The 27,400-nt window shown below is 34.8% G+C and overlaps 1 protein-coding gene across 6 annotated transcripts in view; it reads left to right on the forward strand.

Annotated features, from left to right (window-relative positions):
• Positions 1–27,400, forward strand: part of WASF1 (WASP family member 1) — a 60,484-nt gene that overhangs the window by 2,981 nt on the left and 30,103 nt on the right. The window contains exon 2 of one of the 6 annotated variants that reach the window (XM_046004820.1): positions 1,693–1,792. The exons of 4 other annotated variants lie outside the window; for them this stretch is intronic. The gene's annotated coding sequence lies outside the window, so the exon portion shown is untranslated. Of the gene's footprint in view, positions 1–1,692; positions 1,793–20,495; positions 20,621–27,400 lie in introns of all 6 variants that reach the window. One more of the 6 variants, XM_046004821.1, reaches the window with a different exon arrangement.

Genomic DNA, 27,400 nt, shown 5'->3' on the forward strand with positions numbered 1-27,400 from the left:
GTGTTAGAATGGCTGATTTACATTGAATTTTGCCTTGGAGATATATGGCTATAAATTGAAAAATGTTTCTCATCCATAAAGAGTTTTTAATAATTGCAAATTTAATAGGTATTGTAGTTAATACCTATATGTAGATATAACTATGGATATAGTTCATATTCACGAAAAAAGTTACAAGACTTGATAATAAACAAGTAGAATCTTGAATTAAGTTTGTAAAAATAAAATTTTTCTCCCAAAAAACATTAAGGCCTTTTTCATTGAAAAATGATTTGGACATGATCCAAAATACATAGTTGGGATCATTTGTAAGGTGTGGTATTGAGTTTTGTCCAGGTTTGTAAATAATTGCATATTCAGATGCAGAGTATTAATGTTGTATAATACTATATTACACATTTTTTTTCATTTTCAGAATAGTTTAAGGTATCCATTTCCAAATGTTTGGCTTTCATTATCACAGAGATAGTAATAGTAACTTTTGATCTCCTTATTGGACTATTATTAACTCAATTTTCATAGCAAAAGTTACTATTAAAATATATTGTTAGAACTTTTACCAAAGCTGTATTTTTGGTTACTTTGTGGGGAAGCTTCATATAGATGATGAGTTTATCCAAATGTCTTTAAAATTACTATTGTGTAGTTTTTTTGAGAATGAATTTGATTACATTTTTAATGTTTTCTCAAATGACCAACTTAAAATTCAGCTGTCATTTTCACTTGGGTAAATACAGTTAATTAAAGGTTTTTCTAAGCTCCTTGAGGACAGAAACTATCCTGAATCTTATTGTCAAAAATCTAAAATGGCTAGCATAGCATTTAGCAAATAGCAGGGGCTCATTTTTGTTGTTACGAGACAAGTAGAATGACTGAAGCATATCCATTGATTTAGTGGATTGAAGAGAAATTTTTAAAAATAGATTTATCAATAAATTTTAAATCATGAACTATAGCTTTATTTCAGGAGAAAAGAGAAAAATGCTTTGGAGGTTCTTTGAACTTTTTTTACCTGGTCAGTTAGAATTCCTTTACTCACACATTTTTCGGAAGAGTACTAAATATCTTATACAATAATGTGAGGGATTGTCAACCTTTCATTCATAAAATGATTAATTTTCTTACCTCTTCTAGGTCACTTCATGAAGATATGCATTAAAGGTTTTTTGTTGTTTTTCCTAAATTAGATAAGTATAGAAATGTTTTGGTTCTTTTTTGCTTACTTCAGTTTTCCAGTGAAATATTATTAAAAAGATGTATGTTAATTATATCCTGTGCCAAATGTGCCTGAATACTAAGTTTTAAAAATAAATGACCCTGAGGTAGAGCTTTTTATGAAGTGAAGAATCTTGAATTTTTAATTTATCATATTCAGTTTATAATTTTGAGTCTTTGTGTATTGCTGTTTCCTAATTTAGCATGAGATCTCTATTTTAAAATTTGTAAAATGGTTTGGAATTGGGAAATTCCTCAAAAACAATGTTCTTGGTGGTTAGATTCACAGGCAGCCCACCAAATTTAACTCATAATGTACCTAAATTATAAGATTTATAATACTAGAGAATTATATTACTAATAATTAGGATAAATATTATATTGAAAATAACTACAGTTGTGTACAACACTTTTTCTTTCAGAAAATCCATTCAGAATTTTCTTTGAAATTCTAAGAATACATTTCTGTTGTATTAGACGTGACAGCATTATTAGGAACTTGTTCTCTAATACCCAATGGATGTGAAGAGGAGGATCTTCCTCAGTTCAGTGAGCCTTACATTATATGGGGCAAGAGGTGAGAGAATGAGAGAAATTGGAAGGAGCTAGGGTCTTCTGTGTGATGTTTAATAAGTCATTTTACTTTTCAGGGTCTTTGGTTTTTCTGGATTATAAAATGAAAATTTGAAGTAGATAATCTCTGAGGTTCCTTTCGGTTACAAATAAAATTCAGAGGCATTTCAATGCTCAGTGTAACCACTTGTTTATGAGAGCTGATTTTTCCTTTCTAATATTACTGCCTCTATACTTCCTCCTCTCAGGGAATTTCTTCTCTCTGGATCTACCTCTGAAAAGATTAGTCTTAATCTTTTTCTCACATGCCTGTTCTTGGAAGCAAGGCTTTTTAGTCTTAAAGGAGTTTTTTGTAATGTTGGTTGTTCTGTCTGCCTTTATTTTTATTCTTTTTTATTTTTTAACTCCTGGTTCCACCAAGAAACAAAGACGATTTGCTTTGTTCTATTCTTTTGAGTGTTTTAGTGATAGCTGTTAAATAAAGTGAAGGTAGATTTTATTTATACTTTGGAGGAAGATCATATCCAGTGAATCTTCAGAGAAATTTTTTTTTATAAGGAAAAATATTGGAACTAGGGTTTTGGAATGGGTTTATGAAGTAAAGTGATGGAATATGGCCTGAGAATAGGGGTATCACATACTGTGTGGGATATCCTGCATTTTTATTTGTTAAATCTGACAGTCTTGCATTGGATGCTGTGGAACTTTGGGCATGGCCGGAGGATGCATGTGGTGGGGTTGGAGGCAGAGTGAGAAAGTGTGTTTATGGATCCATTGAGAATAGAGACAGATTTTTTGTCTTAGTTGGTTGTTTTGTTTTGCTTCATTTTTGTGTTTCTAGAACTCGTTCTGTAAGTTAAATAGATATTTGAGTGGGTACTTAAATTGCTACAGAATAGCAGGTAAGTAATTCCCTTAGGTGGAAAGATCAGGATGCTGTGAGAAAAGGGGTTATGAAACACAGCTATGTTGGTCATACACATTGGAGTATTTTGTAGATTTTTAATTAACTTCTTATTTGGAGGTTAATAATATTACAAAAAATAAATAGGTAACATGTTTTCCTAAGTAGATAAAAAATAACATTGCATGCTTGCTATATATACAAGTCACTGTATAGCTACCATTGTATTTGTTATTTTATTTCATTGGTATCATAATCCTATTAGAATTTAATGGAAGAGGAGGGTTAACTGAAATAAACATGTTGTTTATTGGCTCAACAGAAGCACAGGCTGTCTGGGAACCACTTTCTCTTTCCTTTCCTTAGTAAGTTAATGTGGAGCAACCATTTTAATAACTTGATAACAGTAATTCTGCCTGCTTGCTACCCTTCCCCTCATCTGTAATTGGTCAGTCTAGTGGTGGTTACCACTTGTCCTAGGCTAAACCAGTTATTCATTCAGCACATAATTATTGAAGGCCAGCTGGGTGCTAGAAGTATACAATGGAGAACAAAATAGAGGTCTCAGTTCTCTTGGAGTTAACAGTATAGTAAGAGAGACAGATACTGAACAAATACATGAGTCTGTAATTAGAAATTGTGTTGAATGCTAGAAAGGAAAAGGACAGGGAACCAAATTTACCTTGGGAGTCAGGGAGGGTGCTTTGAGGAAAAATTAGTGGAAATTAGCTATGTGAAAAGGGAAGAGAATGCAAACGATACATATTCAACAGTTTTGAAGTGGGAAAGAGCTTGTTAGATTCCACTAAGAGCTAAGAAAAGGCCAAAGTAGATAAAATTCAACTATATAGTGAGCAAGAGGGATTGTGGCGTAATGTAATAAGATTGTTAAAGGTAAATGGGGGTCAACCATGTAAGGCCCACATAAGTCTTATTTCAGTTAGGGTTGTGGATTTTATTGTAAGTATTGGGGAAAGCCAGGAAGGGTTTTTAATCAGGTTAACAACTGGACCAGATCCATCTTTTAAAAAGATCACTCTGGGAGACGAGTCACAGTTCTGCCCATTTCTGTAGTTTATAGGTGCAGTTCTGTACACCTGCACTAAGCCAGGAGGACACTCAGAGCTTTTCCTGAAGTCTAAGTGCCCAGAGGGTTTTGCTCTAGTTACTGAAACTGGAAGATACAGAACCCAGAAACTGTTAGTGGTGTAAATGGGCATCTGGAAGAAAGAACAAGAGCAGATACAGTCCTAGCTGTAATCACCTGTCCATGGTCCTGAGACTGGGTTCCAAGAGACACCCAAGTGTAATACCACTACTACTGCTATATTTTTGTGATAAGTTGTCTTTTTTTTTTCATAAACTAGTTGGAATTATATTTCTGGTACTTAGCAGCCAACCAGCCAAGTCCTACCATAGATTAATTTGTATTCATAAAAATGAGAAAGGTAAAATTGAACACAGATTTTAAAATCCCATTTTTTTCCTACTGCCCTGTGCTGGTAAAGTACCACTTCTTAAACTAATGGTTCTAATGGAATTCTAAGGAGGTGGAGGTTGGGTGTGGTTAACACCTATTAGGTGACGATGGCAGCAGTGCTTTATTTTGGGTATGTTTGACAATGATAGAGCTTTCTGCCATTCTTTCCTCTTGAGTAACCGTCACTCAGGTCTACTCTAATTAAAGTAAATGTTTCTCTACTGACTAACTCATTTGAAAAGAAAAAAGAAAAGCTTGCATGTCAGGGCATAGATTAACTTATTTGATTTCTCTACCAAAAATATGAACTTTGTCATTTTTTCACATTATGCTACAAAAGTAAGTCTTTGTTTTCCACTTTTTAATAAGACTCTATTGTCTCACATGTGTCATTTTTTGGGGGGGCAGTGATAAATTTTGTAACATACATGTGCTAGAAATGATGTTAGAAAATTGGAAAGGTTGAGGAAAAAAGGAACAGGAGAAGCATTTTGTATTTTAGTTGAGGATGAAGACTAGTACTTATTTATTCTAAAAACCAAAATAAAAGCTTTGCATGATACATCATAATGTCAGCTAGAAATTTATCAATTTTGTTGATATTTAAAAAGAATCATTTGGTTTCATTTGTTTTCTCTGTTGATTTCCTGGTTTTAATTTTGTTGATTTCTTTGCTGCTTCTGCTTGCTTTTTCTGTAGTTAAGATGGAACCCAAGATTATTGATTGTAGACTTTCTTCTTTCCTACTGTGTGCATTCAGGGCTATTAATTTCTCTCTAAGCACTACTTTTGATGGATTCCACACATTTTGATAAGTGGTATTTTTCATTTTCACTTACTTCAAAATATTTTAAAATCTCTCGAGACTTCTTTGACCCATGTGTTATTTAGAAGTGTGGTGTTTAATCTCCAAATATTTCGGGATTTTCTGGCTATCTTTCTGCTGTTGCTTTCTATTTTAGTTGTTTATAGTCTGAGATCATACACTGTATGATGTCTATTCTTTTAAATTTTGGAAGGTGTGTTTTATGGCCCAGAATGTGGTTTGGGTGAATGGTCTATATGAACTTGAGAAGAATGTGGTTTCTGCTGTTGTTGGGTGAAGTACTGTATAAATGTCAATTAGATCCAGTTGATTGATGGTGTTGTTCAGTTCAGCCCTATCCTTACTAATTTTCTGCCTGTTGGATCTGTCAGTTATTTATAGAGGGGTGTTGAAGTCTCTATAATCATGAATTCATCTATTTCTCCTTGCAGTTCTGTCAGATTTTGCCTCACATATTTTGGTTCTCTGTTGTTAGGTATTTATACATTAAGGATTGTTACGTCCTCTGTTTCATGAATTTACCCCTTTATGTTATGTAATGACCTTCTTTATCCCTGAAAAATTCTCCTGCTCAGAAGTCTGCTTTCTCTGAAATTAACATAGCTACTCCTGCTTTCTTTTGATTAGTGTTAGCATGTCTCTATCCATTTATTTTTCATCTATCTGTATCTTTATATTTAAAGTGGTATCTTGTAGGCAACACATAGTTGGGTTTTTTCATCCACTCTGGAATTCTCTTTTAATTGGTGTATTTGAACCATTCATATTTAAAGTGGTTTTGATATAGTCAGATTAATATCAATCATTTTTGTAACTTTTCATTATAGTTGTTCTTTTGTGTGTTTTTTTTTTTCTCTTTTTCAGCCTTCTCTGGCTTTAATTGTGCTTTTTATATGGTTCCATTTTCTCTCCTCTCTTAGAGTACCAATTATACTTCTTTTTGGAATATTTTTAGTTATTGTCCTAGAGGTTGCCTGCCCGCTTCATAGGTATTGCAGATTTCTTATAATGGAGAATTCCCAATTTCTCTTTCCCATCTGTTGTAACAGTGCTGCCATTTATTTTGCTTATCCACATGCTATAATCAACTGGAATTTTGTGACTATTATCACTTTGAACCAACAATTATCTGTTAAATTCAGGAATAAAATTTTTTTTTTTATCTGTCCTTCATTTATTCTTCTGTGTAGCTCTTTCTTTATGTAGATTGGAGTTTCTAACCTATGTCATTTTCCTTTTCTCTAGAGAACTTTTTTCTGCAAAGCAGGTCTATTGATGACAAATTCAGTTTTTATTTGGCTGAGAAAGTATTTCTTTTCATTTTTGAGATAATTTCTCAGTGACAAATTCTAGGTTGGTGGTTTTTTTATTGAAATATTTCACTCCACTCTGGTATGCATGGTTATGGATGAGAAGTCCAACATAATTCCTATCATTGTTCCTCTATAGATAAAGCATTTTTTTTTCCCCCTGATTTCTTTCAGTGTTTTTCTCTTTAGTTTTCTGCAGTTTGAATGTTATATACTTAGGTATAGATATTTTGGTATTTCTCTTTGCTTGATTTTTTCTGAGCTTCATGGATTTATAGTTTGGCTTCTGTCATTAATTTTGGGAAATTCTCAGGCATTATTACCTTCACCAGTGCTTCTCAGCTTTTCTTCCCCACACTATAGGTATGTCAAAAAGGCAAAAGTGGGCAGGAATTGGGTAGTTTTTGCTTCTCCAAGTTGGATAAGGCTCTGATGAAGTCTTTTCCTTTGCTAGTGTGGAGAATTCTCTGGACTTGTTTCGAAATGTTATTTTTTCCCTTCCCCCAGCCAAGCAGAAGGGGATTTTTTTCTTTGATTTTAATTAGAGAAACTTGTGGGGCATAAAACCCTGGAAAGTGTTATCAGCCCCCTCAGACTAGACCTCCAGGAGTTTTAAAGTCTCAAACTAGTCCACAGTCAGCCTCCAGCAACTTGTTCAAGTTACCATTTAAATATTCATATCAGTTCTGACTTCTGTACCTTCTGCTTCTGTTGGCTAATCTGTATTCTCTGTATCATTCTTTCTAGTTTCTTGGGTGAGTGTCCTCTGGTCTCAGTATCTCAAGAATCTAGGAAAAGTCCATTATTTTTCAGGTTGTTCAGCTTTTATTTTATTGTGAGAGAGGAGTAATGTCTTCTAAGTGTTTTACATGTCGGAGTGGAACCTGGAAGTAACCAAATATGAAAAAAAAATGTGTAGTATTCCACTGTATGGATATACTAAAATTTATTTCATTTGCCCCCCTCTGTTAGATGCTTAGGTTGCTTCCTTTCTTTTATATGGCAAGCCATGCTCAGTAATTCTCCTTGGATAAACTGCAATTTTGATTTTAATGGCTATTTTTCAGTTATCTATATCTCCTCCTCTGATTACCCAGAGATTAATCAGGAATTGGCGTACCTAAACCAGAAGACTGAGTTTAATTCTTAGTCCTTTCTCTTAGTCCTTTATCTTAGATCATTTTACTTCTGATCAGTTTCCTCATTTGTAAAATGTGTATGATAACCACCACATGGAAGAGCTATTGTAAGGATTAAAAATACCTTAGAAGGTGTTTGTAAACTATAAAGCACTATGTAAAAGGTAATTTAGGTATATTGAATTGTGATATAAACTATGAGGCTCAATAATAATCAAGCACCTTGGTAATTAACTAGCTTGAGACCAGGCTGCCTAGGACAATATTTTGAAAGAAGATATTATGATTTATTGATAATTCTGAGAAAGGAGGCACAGTTGATTCTGAGGGAGATAGCTAAGTAACAAGTACACCTTAAAAACTTGATGAAATGATATGTTGATAGGGAATACTGTTTCAGTTATGATATGCTGGCGTCCATTGTTATGTTTGATACTTTGAACTTCCTTAAAAAAAAAAAAAGATTTATTTATTTGGGAGAGAGGAAGAGCATGAATGGGGCAGAGAGGCAGAGGGAGAGGGAGGAGCAGACTTCCCCTTGAGCATGGGAGCTCTATGCAGAGCTCCACAAGGGACTTCACGCAGAGTCAGTCCAGTACTCTGAGATCATGACCTGAGGCCAAGTCAGATGCTTAACTGACTGAGCCACGTAAGTGCCCTTGAAATTTCTTAATATTTCACTGTCAGTGTTATATGCCTGCTTCTAGTAGCTTCTCCCTTTAAATTGTCACTTCTGATCTACTGCATTCTAGGAAACCAAATGAAATTATACATCATAGCAGGGTCTTGTTCTCTCTGTTAATTAATATTATATTTATTGAGCAGCTGTTAGGTGCCAGATTCTGCTGAGTGCTAGGTATTCAGTGGAGAAAAAAACCAAAATCCTTGCTCAAATGGGGCTTGCACTCTAGTGAGTGAAGTAGGCAATAAACAAATACCAATATGGTATGATGATAAGTGGCAGTAAGTGCTATGAAGTAAAATACAGCAGGGCAAAGATATAGAAAGTAATAGGAGGAGCCAGTACTTTAAATAGGGTTGTTAGGGAGAGAGAGGGGAGCAGAGACCTGAATGAAGTCAAATGAGATGTAATAGTTTTTAAAAGAAAAGTACAAAAGTTAGTGCATAGACAGGGGCTTCCTCTGCCTGGAGTCCTTAGGTGTTTACTTAAGGTATACATTTTAAGTATTTCTGCAGTTTTGATTTTGTTATATAACACGGGAACTAAAAGTATGCATCACACCATCTAAAAATTTTTGTGCTAACTTCTGGGATGAAAGGCAGGCTGAACAATGAAGTGTAGATGACAAAATGTTGAAACTTTAGGAACTTCCAAAGGTTTAAAAGAACCATTATAATATAGTCATCTAAGTTAGAGTTGCTCTAGAAAATATAGGACATAGATTGATCAAAATAACACTGTAACAAATGTGTGCTGTAAGCAGTGACCTGGAGGAACAGAATGCCTTCCCATTTGGCTGTATTGCTTCTGACCTCATAGTGACATCAGTAATAACAGTAGTACCATTTTTTTGAGCCCTTATTATATGCTAGGTACAGTGCTAGGCATATGTGATAATACAGTCTGACAACAACCCTGTGAAAAGGTGTAGTTCTAATTTTTATGAGGTACAAACTAAGCTTTAAGCTGCAGAATTTTTCAGTAGTAGCCAAAATTTAATTGCCCTTCTCGTAATGCTTATTCCTGACTCGAGCTTTCTCTAGATGTGGGGGAAAATTGGAATTATTTTGATTTACTTGTTAGGTTGTAAAACTGGAGGTATGTGTTGGAGATTGGTTCCAGAGTTTAAGCCATGCACAGCGTAAAAATAGTGTTCCAAATTAGTGAACCATCAAAGGAATTAAATGAAAATGACTGTATTATATTCCTTTGATGAGCTTGCAGTTATTTTTGCCAATAATTCATACACAATCAAAGGATTAGCAAATTGATTAGTAAGGAATCTAGTACTTGGCTTTAATTTAAAGGTGATCTCATCATATTCTAAGTGATTTGGTGCTGTTAACTGGAAATAGAGAGGTCCAAAGAATGAGTACATTTTCTTTTTGAAGAGTCATGGAAAATGACTTTGAATTTGGATGTGCTGAATTTGGATTAATGAGACATTCTTGTGGTGCTATCAGTCTGGTAGACTGATAGCACAGGATTAAATATTTATAGGGATGTTGGGGTCATTTGTATAAGTAATTTTGAGGTGACAGTTCAAGATTTGAAAACAGATGGATTTATGAAAAAGAGAGTGTAGAAGGAATGGGGTGTAACAAAACTGTTGATCCTGACTTAATATTTACAAGGTAAGAATTAAAAGGAGAACCAGAAGAGAAGTGCTGAAGGTGTCAGAAGGTATATAATATGGTACATTCTGACACAGCGGTTTTTTGGGACCAGGAGGTAAGTTCTTGTGGTCTGGGGCCCTTTTCCTTTGAAGAGGCATCTGAAAGGCTAGTGAGGTAGGAGGGGAAGCAAAGCCAAAAAGTTGTTGACGGTTTTGAAAATAGAGGAGAGTGTGAAAGGATTACAAGGACTGTGTAAGGATAAAAATTTATAATGAGGAATTGAAGAGGTAGGATAGACTATTTAAATCAGAAAGGAACATTTCAGAAATGGAGGTCTTGGAGGTAGAACTGTGTAAGAATGTGTACACAGACACTTCATATAGTTTGTAGAAGGGAAGGTGCTGACTCCTCAATCCTCAGGTCTGGAAGTACTAACAATGGAGACCTCAAGGGAAGGGCGGTATGCTTTGGAAAGCCTTGCTCTAATCTACAGGCTTCTAACACTTGATTTGGGATTGGCAAGCAGTACATGACATGTCATCTAAGGTGGAAATCTTGGAGGGAGGAAAGGAATCATGGACTACTAGTGAGTGCTCAATTACAGATGCATTCTACTTCTTGCTTGCAAAAGTAAATCTTTTTCATTGGAATAGAGGCAGCTAACCAACATCCATGTACCTTATATCTTAGTCAGTCGGTGTTAATATCATAAAAATCATATTTTCATTGTCAGTCTAGTCATGGAAGTAAATGAAGTAAAGCATGTCTCTACCGATTTTTCTATAAAGGACTTAGTTTCGTTCATTAGCATTAAAAAGAAGATGTAAATTTCCTTTTTGTAATGTTACACTAAATACAGAAAGATGACATTAATGACCTGCCATCGGTTGAGCATGAATTTTAATATATATTCCTTGTAGTGGGGATGGATTTATGATTCTCCAACTAATTTTAAATTCATTAAATTCACTCATTTAAAGTCTTACTGTTATGTGAGAGGTCATGTTAGGAGCAGAAACTGCTAGTTAAAACAGTATTTACTGTAATATCCTTGTGGAGTCTTTTGTAGGGTAAAATGAGATGATTGTTGTAAAAGGGCTTTTGAAACAAGTCTATATTAATATAGGATGTTACTGTTATGTTATAGGACTAGGACTGTAGATAAGGCCATGATTGGTGTTTTTAATGAAATATTTAATGTAATATTTAAGTGTTTCTAATTTAATAAATGACTAGACTGAATACTAAATTATTTGTTTTGGTACTCATTAATATAACTGTATTTTTAATTTTAAAGTAACTCCCTATCAGTTATAAGTAAAACTAAAGAAAGATGGTGATGACTTATTGAAAATTAAGTTACTTACTCTACTTAATATTTTTGTTTCTCTTTGAATCTGTTTTTATAGATAGCTGTGTCTGCAAATAATGATAGCTATATCTATAGTTTATTTGGGGATGACAGTAAAGCATACAAATTCATCAAGTTAAATATAGATATATCTCACTTTAAGAAAATTTAATATGAAATCACTAATGAAGTGAGTGTAAATAAAAATAAGAAAATAGGTCTTAGGACTAAGTCCTGCCTGAAGTACTTAGTAAGTAATCTTAGTAAGATTTAGACGTACAGAAGATGAGAAGGTGGTAGGAAGCAAGCCAAGAGTTGAGGTTTCCAGAAAGCCCGATTTGAAAAGCATTTTCAAGGAGTGAACACCTGTGTCAGATGTAGTTAATAGGTTGAGTGAGAAGAGGCCTGAGAATTAGAGCAGATCACTGATCATGGTGAGTGGTTTGGTACGCTGCTGGCAATGAAAGCCTGCATGGGACAGATTTAAGTAAGAATTGGTGAAGAGAATCTGAGAACTCAAGGAATATTGCCATAAAGGAGCACAGAGAAATGGGAGAGGGCTTAATGTTGCTAGAGGGAGAAGTGGGACCAAGAGAGGTCTGTTTTTGTTTTTGATCTTTTTTACAGAACAGTGAAATTATAGCATGTCTCTGTGTTGATGGCAGTGATCCAGTAGAGGGAAAAACAGTGATGTAGAAGGAGAGGCTAATTAATCCCTACTGCTTAAATAAGATTTGGGAATTGGTCTGGAACTTTGTCACCATATGAAATGGTTTCTGTGGAAAAATATTTGACTTTGACATAGGCAAATTATAAATTTCTAGTAATCCAACTCATCTTCTATTTTATAGTTGTGTGGATTATTTTAAGTGATGGGGTGGGAATTGTTAAAGTTGTACGCTTACCAGTTTTCCATGGTGATTACTGTATTTACTTTCAATTCAGTAGGACTGTTGTATGTGGACAGAGGATAGCAAAGCTCACTGAATCTACCTGAGCCTGTCCAATTTTATACTATGTTTTAATCTGTTAGTCCTGAAGATTTTTTGCTTGCATATTTCCAGAAAAATTTTTATGAAAAACCATATCCTCTTGTACATTGAAGTTGATGTCTAATATTACTATTGTAAGTTTATATCATCTATTTTTTTGTTTATAGGTAGTAGAAAATAAGCATCGTATAGTGTGATATGAGTATTGACTATATTGGAATAAATAGTTAATAAATGCTATTTGATTAAACAGATTTTTCATAGCTTTATTGAAATATAATTGACATACAATTACACAATTGGGTAAGTTTTGACTTATGGATACTTTATTGAAACCATCATAAGATAATGAATTCCCCCAGATTTCTCAGTCTTCCTTTATATTTTCTGCATCCTACCTCTCCCTACACCTTCCACCAACCTCACCAACCCCACCAAACTCAACCCTCACCCTTGGCAACCGCTAATCTACTTTTTGTCACTATAGGTTAGCTTGCATTTTTCTTGAACTTTGTATGAATGGAATAATATAGTTATAGTCTTTTCTTTGGCTCCTTTTGCTCAACATAATGATTTTAAAATTCACCCAAGTTGTTTCATCCATAATTAGTTCTTTTTTTTTTTAAAGATTTTATTTGACATCCATAATTAGTTCTTTTTTTTTTTAAGATTTTATTTATTTGACAGAGAGATCACAAGTAGGCAGAGAGGCAGGCAGAGAGAGGGGGAAGCAGGCTCCCTGCTGAGCAGAGAGCCCAATGTGGGCCTTGATCCCAGGACCCTGAGACCATGACCTGAGCTGAAGGCAGAGGCTTAATCTGAGCCACCCAGGCTTCCCCATAATTAGTTCATTTTATTACTGAATGCTATTTTATTGTATAAACACTATTTCAGTGGATAACAGTTTGCTATTCATTCATCTGTTGATGGATCAGGTTTTGGCTACAAATAGAGTTGCTATGACCATTCATGTAAAAGTCATTATTTGGACATGTGCTTTCATTTCTCCTGAGTAAATACATAGAAGTGGAATGGCTGGGTCATATAGTAGACATTTCTTTATCTTATAAGAAAGTCCCGAAGTGTTTTTCGAAGTGATTGTGCCATTTTATATTTATCTATTTATTTTTTTAGATTTTAGATTTAAGAGAGAGAGAGCAAGCAAGCACAAGTCAGGGAGAAGGGCAGGGGCAGAGGCAGAGGGAGAAGCAGACACCCTGCTGAGTGCAGAGCCCCATGCAGTCTGATCCCAGGACCCTGAGATCATGACCTGAGCCGAAGTCAGAGACTTAATCAGCCGAACCACCCAGGTCCCCAACTGTCCATTTTATATTTCTATAAGCAACTTACGAGTTCAGTTGCTCTACATCCTTACCATTCTGCTTTTAGCCATCTTAATAGGTTTGTAGTGGTATCTCATTGTGGCTTAAATTTGCATTTCCCTAATGACTAATGATCTTGATCATCTTTTCGTGTGTCATCTGTATGTTTTCTTTTGTAAATTATGTGTTCAGATCTTTGGTTATTTATTTATTGGGTTGTTTTCTAATTGAATTTGCAGTTTTTTTATTCTGAATGCATGTACTTAATCAGATCAGTGATTTGCAAATATTTTCTCTTAACCTGTGCATTGTTTTTCCATTCTCTTAACAGTATCTTTCAAAGAGCAGAAGTTCTTAATTCTGATGGATTCTAGTTTACTAGTGTTTCATTTTATAGATTGTACTTTTGGTGTTATATGTAGGAAATCTTTACCTAACCTAAGGTCACGAAGATTTTATTTTTTTTCTAAGAAGTTTTATCATTTTATATTCTACATTTAGGTCTGCAACCTATTTGTACATGGGGTGAGGTAAAGATAAAAGTTTTTTTTTTTTGGTGTGAAGAATTAATTGAGCATATATATATATAGGGCTATGTTTATAATAAATATGAAGTCCAGTAGTATAAATCCTTCGCTAGTATTTTTTTTCAATGGGCTATGTAAGTTACTTATTTCTTCTTGAGTGAGTTTTAGTAGTCGTTTCAAGGAATTTGTTCATTTCACTGAAGATGTTGTTGAATTTATTAGGATAAGTTGTTTATAACACTCCCTAACTATTCTTTTTTAAAAGATACTTATTTAAGTAATCTTGATTTACACTCGAGTGGGTAGGGCTTGAACTCATGATCCTGATAAGATAGAGTTGCATGTTCTTCAGACTGAGCCGGTCAGATGCCACTGCCTAACTATTCTTTTTTTTTTTTTTTTTTTCTAACTATTCTTTAATATCTATAGAATCTCTATAGTTATATATGATATAGTTATTACACAACTCATTCTGGATATTGGCAATTTGTATTTTTTTTTCTTCCCTGATCAATTTGGGTAATTGTCAGTTTTATTGATGTTCTCAAAGAACCAGCTTGTGGTTTCATTTTTTTTTCTTCCATTGTTTCTCTGTTTCTGTTCCATTGATTTCTGCTCTCATCTTTGTTATTTCCTCTCTTCTGCTTATTTTGAGGTTAATTTGCTCTGTTTTTTTCTAGTTTCTTGAGATGAATGTAGTTGAGGCCATTCATTTGAGACTTCTTTGCTAATACAGACACTTTAGTGCTAAATTCCTCCTCTGTGCACTGTTTTAGCTCCTTCCTTCAAAATTTAATATGTGGTTTCCATTTTTAGTTAGTTCAAAATAACTTTTCATTTCATTTCTTCTTTGATTTGGGATTATGTAGAAATATGTTTTCTAGTTTCCAAATATTTTTGTATTTTCCAGGTACCTTACTGTTAACTGATTTCTAATCAGACTGTGGTCAGAAAACACATTTTGTAGGACTTGAATCCTTAAAAATTATTCTTATATGTTTTACATTACAGAATATGGTCTCTCTTTGGTAAATGTTACTTGTACACTTGAAGGAACATGTATCTGCTGTTTTGAAATAGGACATTCTATAAAATTCAAGTAGGTTGGGGTGCCTGGATGGATCAGTTGGTTAAGCATCTGTTTTCCAGGAACCCCCTCAGTCTCCCTTTCTTTCTGCCCCTCCCACCTGCTTGTGCTCTTTCTCTCACACACACTCTCTCTAAAATAAGTACTATAAAAAATTCAATTAGGTCTAGTTGGTTGACGGTGTTCTTCCACCTCTATATTCTTATTTTCTGTCTACTTGTTTTATCAGTTATTGAAAGAGATGTTGAAATTTCTGACTACAGCTGTGCACTTTATTTTTCCTTGAAGTTCTATTTTTGCTGTACTTTAAGGCTATTTTTATTAATTTTTAAAGATTTTATTTATTTGAGAGAGAGAGAGCAGGGGGAGGAGCAGGAGAGAGACCAGCAGACTCCACACCAAGTGCAGAACTGAATGTGGGGCCTGATCCCATCCTGAGACCATGAGGGATGCCAAAACCAAGTTGGATGCTCAACCGATGAGCCACCAAGTGCCCCCAAAGTTGCGTAAACATTTTAGATTTTTGTGTCTTTTTGGATGCATTGATTTTTATTATTACAAATGATCCTCTTTATTTCTAGTAATATTATTTGACTTTTCGTCTGATGTTAGTATAGTTGCTTCAGCTTTTTATTCATTAGCATTAGCTAATGAAATGTTGCCTTCCATTCTTTTACTTTTAACCTATCTGTACCTTCGTATTTAAAGCAGTATATACTTGTATGTACTTGTAGACAGTATATGGATGGACCTTACTTTTTTTTACTCCAGTCTCACAATCTCTACCTTTTTATTGGCATGTTCAGATAATCTATGGTTAATGTGATTATTGATATAGTAGAGTTTAAATCTATCATTTTGTTATTTGTTTTCTTGCTGTCTTGACTGTTCATCAATCCTATATATCTCCTTGTTTGTCTTTTCTTAGATTGAGTAGTTTTGGGGTTTTTTTTTATTGCTTCCTTACTGATTACCTTTTGTCTCCTTTGTTGGCTTAATAGTTATAAACTCCTGTGATATTTTAGTGTTTGTTTTATAGTTTATAGTATACATTTCTAACTTACTGTTTATTGTCAGGTGGAATGGTGAGTTTTTCACAAATTAATTTATCCAGTTTTCAGATTAATGTTACGTCATTTTGCGCTCATATTTCTTTAAATTTTGAAGTCATATCTACCTAATTCAAATCCTAGCCATGCTACTTACTCATTGTAGGATTACTTATACTTTCTGTGTCTTAATCTTCTCATCTATAAAATGGAGTTAAACTCTTTCATACTCTTTTGTGAGATAGAAAGAATTTAGAATAGTACCTGACATGCAGCACTAGAATTGATAGCTACTTTTACTAAAAATCATGTGGATGAAACTGTCTTGGGAATTTTAGTTATCTTATTCTGCTTCTCAACCACCCTACTTAAGATACTTAGGACTTCTTTAGATTAGTCACTGGTCTGCTACTCTTCTCCTTTTTCCATTTTGAATCAGTCCTACAAATTAATCTTTCTCTAGTGTAATACCAATCATATCATGTCATTTCTCTGTTCAAAATATTTCTAACTAACTACTCACTCTCTCCAGGATTAAGGACAAACTCTTCATCCGGACAAGCAACATAACCTATTGTATCTACTTCAACTTTCTTTAATTACTCTTTTAATTTAACTTGATATAGTTTAGTCAAACTGCAGTTCTCTTTCTTCCTTCAGTGTGTACCATATGGGTGATTCTTGAACAACATGGGTTTGAATTGCATAGGTTCACTTATATATGTATTTTTCTACAGTATACGTAAATATATTTTCTCTTACGATTTTAAAATTTTTTTCCTCTAGCTTATTTTAAGAATACAGTATATGATACATAATAACATACAATGTATGTGTTAATCGACTATATTTTGGTAAGGCATCTGGTCAACAATAGAATATTAATGGTTAAGTTTGGGGTAGTTCAATGTTAGAGGTGGATTTTTGACAGTACAGGGGCTTAGCACCTCTAACCTCTGCATTTTTCAAGGGTAGTTTTCTCTGAATTTGCTGTTGTGCTTTGTATATCTGAAAAGTTTTGGGAGCAGATATGTCTGAAAATTACCTTTTGTAAGGTTTTCCTGTGTTCATCTGTCACAGTCCTTTGTATCTTTGAAGGCTCTCATCAAATGCTATTTCATGAAGCTTTTAATGGTTGTGGTCTCTCCATTCATTATGTTTTTACAATTATCCTGTGCTTTTCTTATGTCACTGCCCTTACACTCCCTTGTACAGGCCCCAAATTCCTTATCTGTATTTCTGAAGTCCAAAAGACTCTGAAGGCTGGGAGTATTTTTTTTTTTTTTTAACTTGGTGGCTGTAGTGTGCTGGGTAATGCACCCTCAAAGATGTCTGCATCCTAATCCCTGGAGCCTCTGACTATGCTGCCTTACTTGACAAAAGGGACTTTGCAGAGGTGATTTAAGTAAGAATCTTGGAATGGGGAGATTAGCCTGGATTATTGAGACAGGCTCAATATAATCAGGGAAAGAAAGAGGCAAGAGAGTCAGAGAAGGAGATGTGATAGCAGAAGCCGAGGTCAGTGTAATGAGATAACTGCTCTGAAGATGAAAGAAGGCCAGGAGCCAAGGAACACTGACAGCCTTTAGAGGCTGGAAGGGGCAAAGAACAGATTCTCTCATAGATTTTCTAGAAAGAACCCAACCCTGCAGACATCTTAGCTTTAGCTCAGGGAGATGTCTGACTTCCAAAACTGTAAGAAAATTAATTTGTATTGTCGAAGCCACTAAGTTTGTGGTAATTTGTTATAGCAGCAGTTAGAAACATACAGTGATAAAACCTTACCTGAACTGATGTGAGGCTATTTGTAGTCTTCATTTATACCAGTTAATATAAATGTTCATACATTTTATTATATAAACAATAAAGTTTGATCATATGGTACTGACCTAGACCTTGCTGAGAGGTTATTTAATAGGAGTATATATATTGTATTACCTTTCCAAAATTTGAGAAATTCTAAATTCTGAAACACTTTAGTCCCCAAGGGTTTCAGAAAAAGAGTTTGTGGATGTAGAGTCATTTACACTAAATGACATCTCTTTTTCCACTACAAGATTATAAGCTGTGCAAGGACAGAAATTGAGTCTTATTGCTCATCTCTGTCTCTCAGTTTAATGATTTACAGGTAAAGTTTGAAAAAATATATTGAATTGACCATAAGTTTCTATATACACTAAAAATGTGGGAGATCTGGAACTGCGCAGATCATCTCAGATCCTAGTAAGGGAGATAAAACCTATGTTGGCCCGTGATGAGGAACCATAATGTAAGTGACATGCAAATAGTAAAGGACTGAAATAATCTGTGGAAGTCCAACCAAAGAGGTGACATTTAGGCATAACAGTGACTATCATTGTATAGCACCTACTGTACTCTTAATGTGTATCATTATTATTATTTTAATGAAGTAGAGTTGACACACCATGTTACATTAGTTTCAGGTGAACATTTCATTTCTGTATGTTTCAACAACCTGGTATTTAACCTGGTAAATGCTCTTATAGTGAAATAGGAAAAGTGGAAAGCCTATTGTGAAGTCACAAAGTCACACTAGCGGTGATACGATTATCCCTGTGTTTCTAAGTAGCAAGATGCTTATCCTAGATACTCCAGGCACATTGGAACTAGGTTTTATTTGTCAATTAATAATTTAGCTGATGGTAACAGGTACTCATTTTTAGGTAATAAATTTTATTTTCAGGTTGGGTGTTGACCCTGGAGACTTTTTCATTTTAATTCCCTGTGGTGAATTTAGTTTTGTCCCTTCTTTCACTATCTGCTCTTGGAGAATAAACCAATATGGTGCCACACAGAAAGTAAACATTGCTTATTTTTAAAATACTTATTGAATACTTACTATGTAACAAGCAGTATGCTAAGTATTGGGACAGTAATGAATGAAACAGTTTCTACTCTAAGGGAGGAATTTACAGCCTAGTAGGAACGATATAACATTAAACAATTAAATACACATTTATAAATTGAAAACATGCTATGAAGGAAATAAATAGGACACTATAATAGGATAACAAGGGGATCTATTTAAGAGGAATTAGGAAAGGCTTTCTGAGCCTTGAGAAATGAAAAGGAGCCAGCAATGCTAAGGGGAAACTGTGCATACAAAGGCCCTACAGTGGCAAAGAGTGGTGTGCCAGGAGACAGTGTTTTATACGACCACTAGGATCTTGTGATCAATTTCCAGACAACATAGGGATACAGTGGGGAAAAAAAAACATTGAACCTGATTTCTAATTTTGATTCAGCTGTGTATAAATAAGTATTTTGGGCTAGTTACTAGCTTCCTAAACTTCAATTTCCCTTCATGTAAAGTAGGAATAGCCTCTCTCTCCCCTAAGGACTTTGTATTCACTTAATATGATGGTTAAATACATAAAAACCCACACATCTACATGTATATAGCATTTAGCAAAGTTCCTGACACAAAGTCAGTTTCATTTCTCTAAAAGACCTTAACATAATACCCAGTATGTAGGTCTGTGATAGATCACAAAATGACCAAATGAGCAGCTTGGCTTGGTATATCACCTATTTTTCTCATGAATGTTTCTTTTTTTCCAACTATACCCCATATATCTAATTTTGCATTACTGTATCCCTATTCCTTTTCCTTTGATAAAATCTTGGCCTATCCATTTGACTTTTGTACCTTGCTCCCTTTATTTCTTTATTTCTAGAATTCATGCCCCTTGTGAGGAACATACAAGAGGAAATAGAGGGGTGCTAAGTCTTCTAGAATACTGTACTCAAACTTTATCATGCGTCCTAATTACCTGGGGATCTTGTTAAAAAGCAGATTCTGATCAGAAGCTCCAGGGTGGGACTAAAATTCTGTAGTTCTTACACGTTCCTGGGTGATGTTAATGTTACTGCTGCTAGTTTTAGGATCATACTTTGAATGAACAATGCTATAGAAAGTCTAAGCCAGAAGGAAGTTGTTTAAAAAAAAAATTGCCTTAAATGAGACTTAAATGATTATTTTTTTTAAAGATTTTATTTGTTTATTTATTTGAAAGACAGAGATCACAAGTAGGCAGAGAGGCAGGCAGAGAGAGAGGAGGAAGCAGGCTCCCTGCTGAGCAGAGAGCCTGATGCGGGACTGGATCCCAGGACCCCGGGATCATGACCTCAGCCGGAGGCAGAGGCTTTAACCCACTGAGCCATCCAGGCCCCCCATTAAATGATAATTTTTTAAAAAATAAAAGCTTCCTTGCTTTTTCCATCATGTGAAGACACAGTAAGAATACAATCATCTATAGATTAGGAAGGGGGGCTCTGATCAGACATCTTGGTCTTGGACAGCCTTGATCTGCGTTGATATTGGACTTCTGAGTCTCCAGAACTCTGAGAAATAAATTTCTGTTGTTTATAAGCCGACCAGTATGTGTTATTTTTTTACAGAAGCTCAGATGGACTAAGACAGTAGTTTGAGTAAGAAGAGATGGAGAGGAAACAGACATCTCAATAAAATATCTTCTTGGTTCCTAATGTGGCTAGAACCCTCTTACGACTTTTTGAAAATGGTGGTAAAGTATACGTAACAAAATTTATCATTTTAACCATTTTGAAAGTGTACAGTTGCATGGCATTACATACATTCACATTTTTTTATGACTTAAATTTTATTTTTTAGAGCAGTTTTAGGATTACAGCAAAATTGAGCCCAAAGTACAGAGACTTCCCACATTCGCCTTCAGGTCACATGTGTACCTCCTCCCCCACTATCTAACTTCTTAACATCCTGCACCACAGTGGCACATTTGTTACAGTCAGTGAACCTACACTGACACATTGTTATCACTTGGAGTCCATAATTTACTTTTAAGTTTCACACTTTGTGTTATACATTCTGTAGATTTTGACAAATGTAGATTTGACAAATGTATGACATTTTATATATATATATATAACATGTAGCCTCCATTTTAGTATCATACAGAATGTTCTAAAAATCCTCTGTGCTCTGCCTGTTCATCTCTGCTTTCCTCCCTAACCCTTGACAACCACTGATTTTTTTTTTTTTTACTGTCTCCGTAGATTTTCCTTCAGCCTTTTCAGATTGGCTTCTTTCACTTAGTAACACGCCTTTAGGTTTCCTCCATATCTTTTCATGCCTTGTTAGCTCATTTCTTTTTAGCATTAATATTCTATTTGGATATACCATGTCTGTTTATCCACTCACCTGTTGAAGGACAGTTTGGTTCCTTCCGAGTTTTGCAATTACGAATAAAGCTGCTATAAACATCTATGTGCAGGTTTTTGTGTGGACTTAAGGTTTCAACTCATTGGATGTGATTGCTAGATTATATGGTCAGGGTTTATTTAGTTTTGAAAGAAACTGCCAAACTGTCACCCAGAGTGGCTATATCAGTGGGCATCCTCTCCAACAAAGAGATTTCCTGTTCTTCTACATTCTTGTCAGCATTTGGATTTTGTCATTGTTTCAGGTTTGGGCTGTTCTAATAGGTATGTAGTAGTATCTCATTTTAATTTGCACTTCTCTGTTGACTTACGATGTTTTGCATCTTTGCGTATGTTGATTTGCTATCTGGGTATCTTTTTTTGGAACTGTTTAGGTCTTTTGCCCAGTTTTTAACTAGGTTGCTTTCTTACTGTTGAGTTTTAAAAGTTATCTGTATAGTTTGGATAACAGTCTGGATAACACTGGATTTTCAGTGTTTTGTGAATATCTTCTCCAAGTCTATGGCTTGTCTTCTCATTTTCTTGACAGTGGCTTTCACAGAGCAGAAGTTTTTTAATTTTATAAAGTCTAGTTTATTATTTTTTATGGATCTGGTGTTATATCTAAAAAGTTATTGCCAAACTCAACAGGTATCTGTGTTATCTTCTAGGAGTTTCGTGGTTTTACATTTTACATATAGGTCTGCAATCCATTTGGAGTTAATTTTTGTGAAGGGTATAAAGTCTGTGTCTAGGGGTGCCCGGGTGGCTCAGTTGGTCAAGCGTTTGCCTTTGGCTCAGGTCATAATCCCAGGGTCCTGGGTTCAAGCACCATGCCAGGCTCCCTGCTCAGTGCGGACGGAACCTGCTTCTCCCTCTCCTCCTGGCTTATGCTCTCTCACTGTCTCTGTCTCTCTCAAATAAATAAATAAATAAAGTCTTTTTTTAAAAAAGGTTGTGTTTACTTTTTTTTTTCTTTTTTTTTTTTTAAAGATTTTATTTAGTTATTTGACAGAGAGAGATCACAAGTAGACAGAGAAGCAGGCAGAGAGAGAGAGAGAGGGAAGCAGGCTCCCTGCTGAGCAGAGAGCCTGATGCGGGACTCGATCTCGGGACCCTGAGACCATGACCTGAGCCGAAGGCAGTGACTTAACCCACTGAGCCACCCAGTCGCCCCTACCTTTTTTTTTTTTTAATGCATGAGGGTGTTCAGTTGTTCCAGCATCATTTAGTGAAAAGACTATCATTGCTCTATTGTATTGCTTCTACTCCTTTGTCAAGATCATATATTTATGTGAATCTATTTCTGGGTTCTCTGTTCCACTGTTCTGTTTGTCTGTTCTGACATCAGTACCACACTGTCTTGATTACTGTAGCTTTATAGTAAATTTGGAAGTCAGATATATCAGTTCTCTAACTTTGTTCTTCAGTATTGCATTGGTTTTTCTGGCTCTCGTGCCTTTCTGTGTAACCTTTATAATCAGTTTGTCAGTAGTCATAAAGTAATGTGCTAAGTTTTTATTAGGATTTGCATTGAATCTAAAGATCAAGCTGGCAAGAAGTGATGTTTGACAGCATTGAGTCTTCCTATCGAACATTAAATTTTTCTCCATTTACGTAGTTCTTCGATTTTTTCAAAATCAGAATTTTGTAGTTCCTCCTACAGATCTTATGTGTATTTTGTTAGATTTACACCTAAGTATTTTGGGGTTTGGGGTGCTAATGTCAGTGTTCTTTTAATTCACATTTTAATTGCTTATTGTTGATACATAGAAAAACAATTTGAGTTATATCCTGGAACCTTGCTATAATAGCTTATTATCCAGGAGGGTTTTTTGGTTGATTCTTTTGTATTTTCTATGTAAACAGTTTTGTCATCTGTGAATAAAGACAGTTTTATTTCTTCCTTCTTGATCGTTTAATTTTTTCTTTTTTTTGTCTTAATTACATTAGCTAACACTTTCAGTATAAGGTAATGAGAGAGGACATCTTTTCCTTTGTCCTGATCTTGGCAGGAAAGCTTCTAGTTTCTTACCATTAAGTGTGATGTGAGCTATAGTTTTATGTAGGTGTTCTTTGTCAAGTTGAGCAAGTTACCTTCTGTTCCTAGTTTGCTGAGTTTATCATGAATGGGTACTGGATTTTGTCAAAATTTTTTTCTGTATCGACTGATGTAATCATGTGATTTTTCTTTAGCCTGTAGATGTGATGGATGTAGATGTGATGGATTACAGTAATTGATTTTTTTTTTAAGATTTTAGTTATTTATTTGACAGAGATCACAAGTAGGCAGAGAGAGAGAAGAGGAAGCAGCCTCCCTGCTGAGCAGAGAGCCCAACTGGGGCTCTATCCCAGGACCCTGAGACCATGACCTGAGCCGAAGGCAGAGGCTTAATCTGAGCCACCCAGGTGACCCCATAATTAGTTCATTTTATTACTGAATGCCATTTTATTGTATAAACACTATTCCAGTGGATAACAGTTTGCTATTCATTCATCTGTTGATGGACATTTGGGTTGTTTTAAGGTTTTGGCTACAAATACAGCTGCTGTGACCATTCATGTAAAAGTTATTAATTGAATTTTGAATATTGAATCAGCCTTTTGTAACTGGAATGAATCCCACTTGGTTGTGGTGTATAATTTTTTATACATTGTTGAATTCACTTTGCTAATTTTATTAAGGATTTTTCCATCAGTGTTTATGAGAGATACTGGTGTGTAGTTTTCTTGAAATGTTATTTTCTTCTTTTTGTTTTAGTGTAACACTGGCTTCATAAAGTTAGGGAGTAGTCCCTGTACTTCTGTCTTTATTTTATGGCTTTTGAAGAAGAAATATGCTGTCTTCCTGGCAGTATCTTAGTTTATATCTTCTTGTCATGAGAATACTGTACAATGAAAAAACAAAAATGTGACTAGGTCAGAGTGGACTCTCACAGAAGAGTCATCATGGAAAAAATAGGGGAAGTAATGTAGAATTTATTTCCTATGTTCTAGGTCCCGTCCCTAAAAAAGAAAAAATTTTTCATACATGTCTAATCATTCTTGATGTGTTGACATCACTTTTATTCTTCAAAAACATTTTGAATTAGTTTTCTGAAATATATTCACATAAGTTCCCTGTAATCACTTCAGATATGTCTATGAGACAGAATTCTGAATTTCACCACTTATTTTTATTCTTTCAGAATTGCCTACCAATAAACTCTGGATTTATTAAGTTCAGGTGGTGGTAACCAAGTCCCCTCATTGCATGTTTTATTTTGGATCCCTTTTCTTTATTTGCTTTTATGTGTAAAAAAAAATTAACTGAGGTCTTCCTATATGGACTAGGTTCTTGCTAAAATGTGTCCTTTCGTTGTGGTTATGTTAAGGCTGTGCCATGGTTCTTGCTGTAATATAACCTGTTCATAGAAGATAAGTAATATTGTTCATCATAGTAAATGAGAAATCTGGAATGCAGACATCTTTGTAATAGTGCATTGAAATGCATTAAATGTAATCTATATGATACTGTATTTTATCAGGAATATAAGCAACAGAATCAAAACACTGAAAAATATGTTGGAGGGAAAAAGTAGAATTTAGAAATAAGGGACTTAAGTCTTTGCCTATCAAATCATCTTCTTTGCTATTATTCAACCAGTTTGTAGACTCCCATTTCTTGAACATTTCTTCAGAAACAGGAGAGGTCACAACTTCTCCTGAAATTTACTTTTGGAAGTCAAAAGGATCCCTCTCATTTTTCACTTCAGAAGTACCCTTAATTCTTCTCCTACCTCTCTCTCCCCCCAGGTCCTTAAAACGAACTTATGTGTATTACCCATGAAAAACAAAAATACATGGCCACACACAACCTTGTACAAAATGCTCATAGTAACCTTTTTTGCAGTAACTTTAGACTGAAAATAATCCTAATGTCCATCAACAGATTAACAAACTATTTATCCATACAATGAAATACTATTCAATAAAATGAATGAATTATTGATACATGGGACAACACTGATGAATATAAAAATAATTAGGCTGAATGAAAAGAAGACAGGCAAAAAAAACTTTATAATTCCATTTTTATAGAATTCTACAACAAGCAAATAAATCTGTAGTGACAGAAGGGAAGTCAGTGGTTGCTTGTAGATATGGGTGGAAGGAGGTATTACAAAGGGACACAAAATTAAAGGGGTGACTGGTGATTTCACAGTGTTAAACTGTGATAAAACTGTTTTAAAACTGATCAAACTGTACACTTTATGTGCAGTGTATTAGTTTTCTGTTGCTGCTTAATGAATTACCAGAAATTTAGCAGATTAAAACAACCACTATTATCTAACAGTTTCATAGGTCAGAAATCTGGCTGGGCATGTCTGTTTTTCTGCTTAGGGTATCTCACAAGGCCAAAATCAGGGTGTAAACTGAGTTATGTTTCTTTCTGGAGACTTTGGGGAAACATCAGCTTAATTTAAGCTCATTGAGTTTGTCAGAATCCATTTCCTGCCATTATAGAGTTCAGGTTCCTGTTTTATTCCTGCCTGTCAGGTTGCTCTGAGCTCCTGGAGGCCACACTCAGGTCCTTTTCAAGTGGCCCCCTCCCTCTTCAAGCTAGCCACTGCACAATGAATCTCCTTCATGCTTTGAATCTGACTTCCTCTTCTGCTATCAGCTGGAAAAAACTCTGCTTTTAAAGGGCTCATGCGATTAGGGTAAGCCCACACATTTGATCTCCCTATACTAAGTTAGCTGATGAATGGCTATAATTACATCTTCAAAATCTCTCTTAACATGCAATATAACAATCATAGAAGTAGCACTAGGGGCAGATTTGGGGGCCATTGTAGAATTCTGTCCACTACATGTAGTATATGAAGCCTCAGTTATACCTAATTAAAGTTTATATTTTTTTTTTCCTAAAAATAGGACCAAAGACCAAAAGTAATAGTAATGGTAGTAATAATAAATACTTGCAAATGGATGAACATGAGACTCAAAGAGAATGCAGATTGATTATTCTCATTGATTTGATTCAGCATAGCATTTCTATGTCCAAGTCGGGATAACTAAAAGGTTAATAATATTTGTACTCTCTTTCACCTGTCAAGAGAAAACACTACAAAAGTGAGGATGTAACTAAGAATTGAACATGATAAAAGAGGTGATTTTGTAAGTTTCACAAGTTCTTGACTCAAAATTGTGATTAATATTGTGACTCAATGTATGTCTATAATTATAAATTTAATACTTTAAAACCTCAATTTTTAATTAAATTCATATAATAGATGACTTAGTGTAGCTTTGTGCATTTTGTTGATCTTGTTATTAGACCAATCATAAAACTCTTGAGTTTACAGAAATCTTACAGAATGTAGGGAATAGTGTTTCTATAGCATGGAAGAGGTTTTATGTACTGATTGTTTACTTCACAGAAAAGATTTAATCAAAAATAATACATTTAATATTTTATAATTATTTAGTGGCAAAAGACTTTAGATATTAAAATTTTTTAAAAGGGATTGTTTGTTTCTTTTTAAGATTTTATTTATTTATTTGACAGAGATCACAAGTAGGCAGAGAGGCAGGCAGAGAGGGGGGGGGGAAGCAGGCTCCCCGCTGAGCAGAGAGGCCAATGTGGGACTCGATCCCAGGACCCCGAGATCACGACCCGAGCCAAAGGCAGAAGCTTAACCCACTGAGCCACCCAGGCGCCCTAGATATTAAAATTTTTGATGGATTAGATGAAACTTCAGAATAAAATGTGATTAGTCTTGCTTAGGTCATCAAATTATTAAAGTTTAGGGGCACCTGGGTGTCTCAGTTGAGCATCCAACTCTTGGTTTTGGCTCAGATCATGGTATCTTGGGTTGTAGGGTGGAGGCTAGTGTCAGCAGGGAGTCTGCTTGAAGATTTTTTCCCCCGCTTGCCCTCCGCTCACTCTCTCTCTCTCTAAAATAAATAAATCTTTAAAAAACTATTAGTGAATAATACCGAGTGTTAGCAGGGATGTCAAATTTCTGGAATTATGATAAATTGCTGGTGGGGGTATAAATTGGTTCAAATACTTTGGGAAACCATTTAACGATACTTACTAAAGCTGTACATACATATGTGTATATATACCACATATATGA

This window comes from Meles meles, chromosome 5 (assembly GCF_922984935.1).
Source record: "Meles meles chromosome 5, mMelMel3.1 paternal haplotype, whole genome shotgun sequence".
NCBI lineage: Eukaryota > Metazoa > Chordata > Mammalia > Carnivora > Mustelidae > Meles > Meles meles.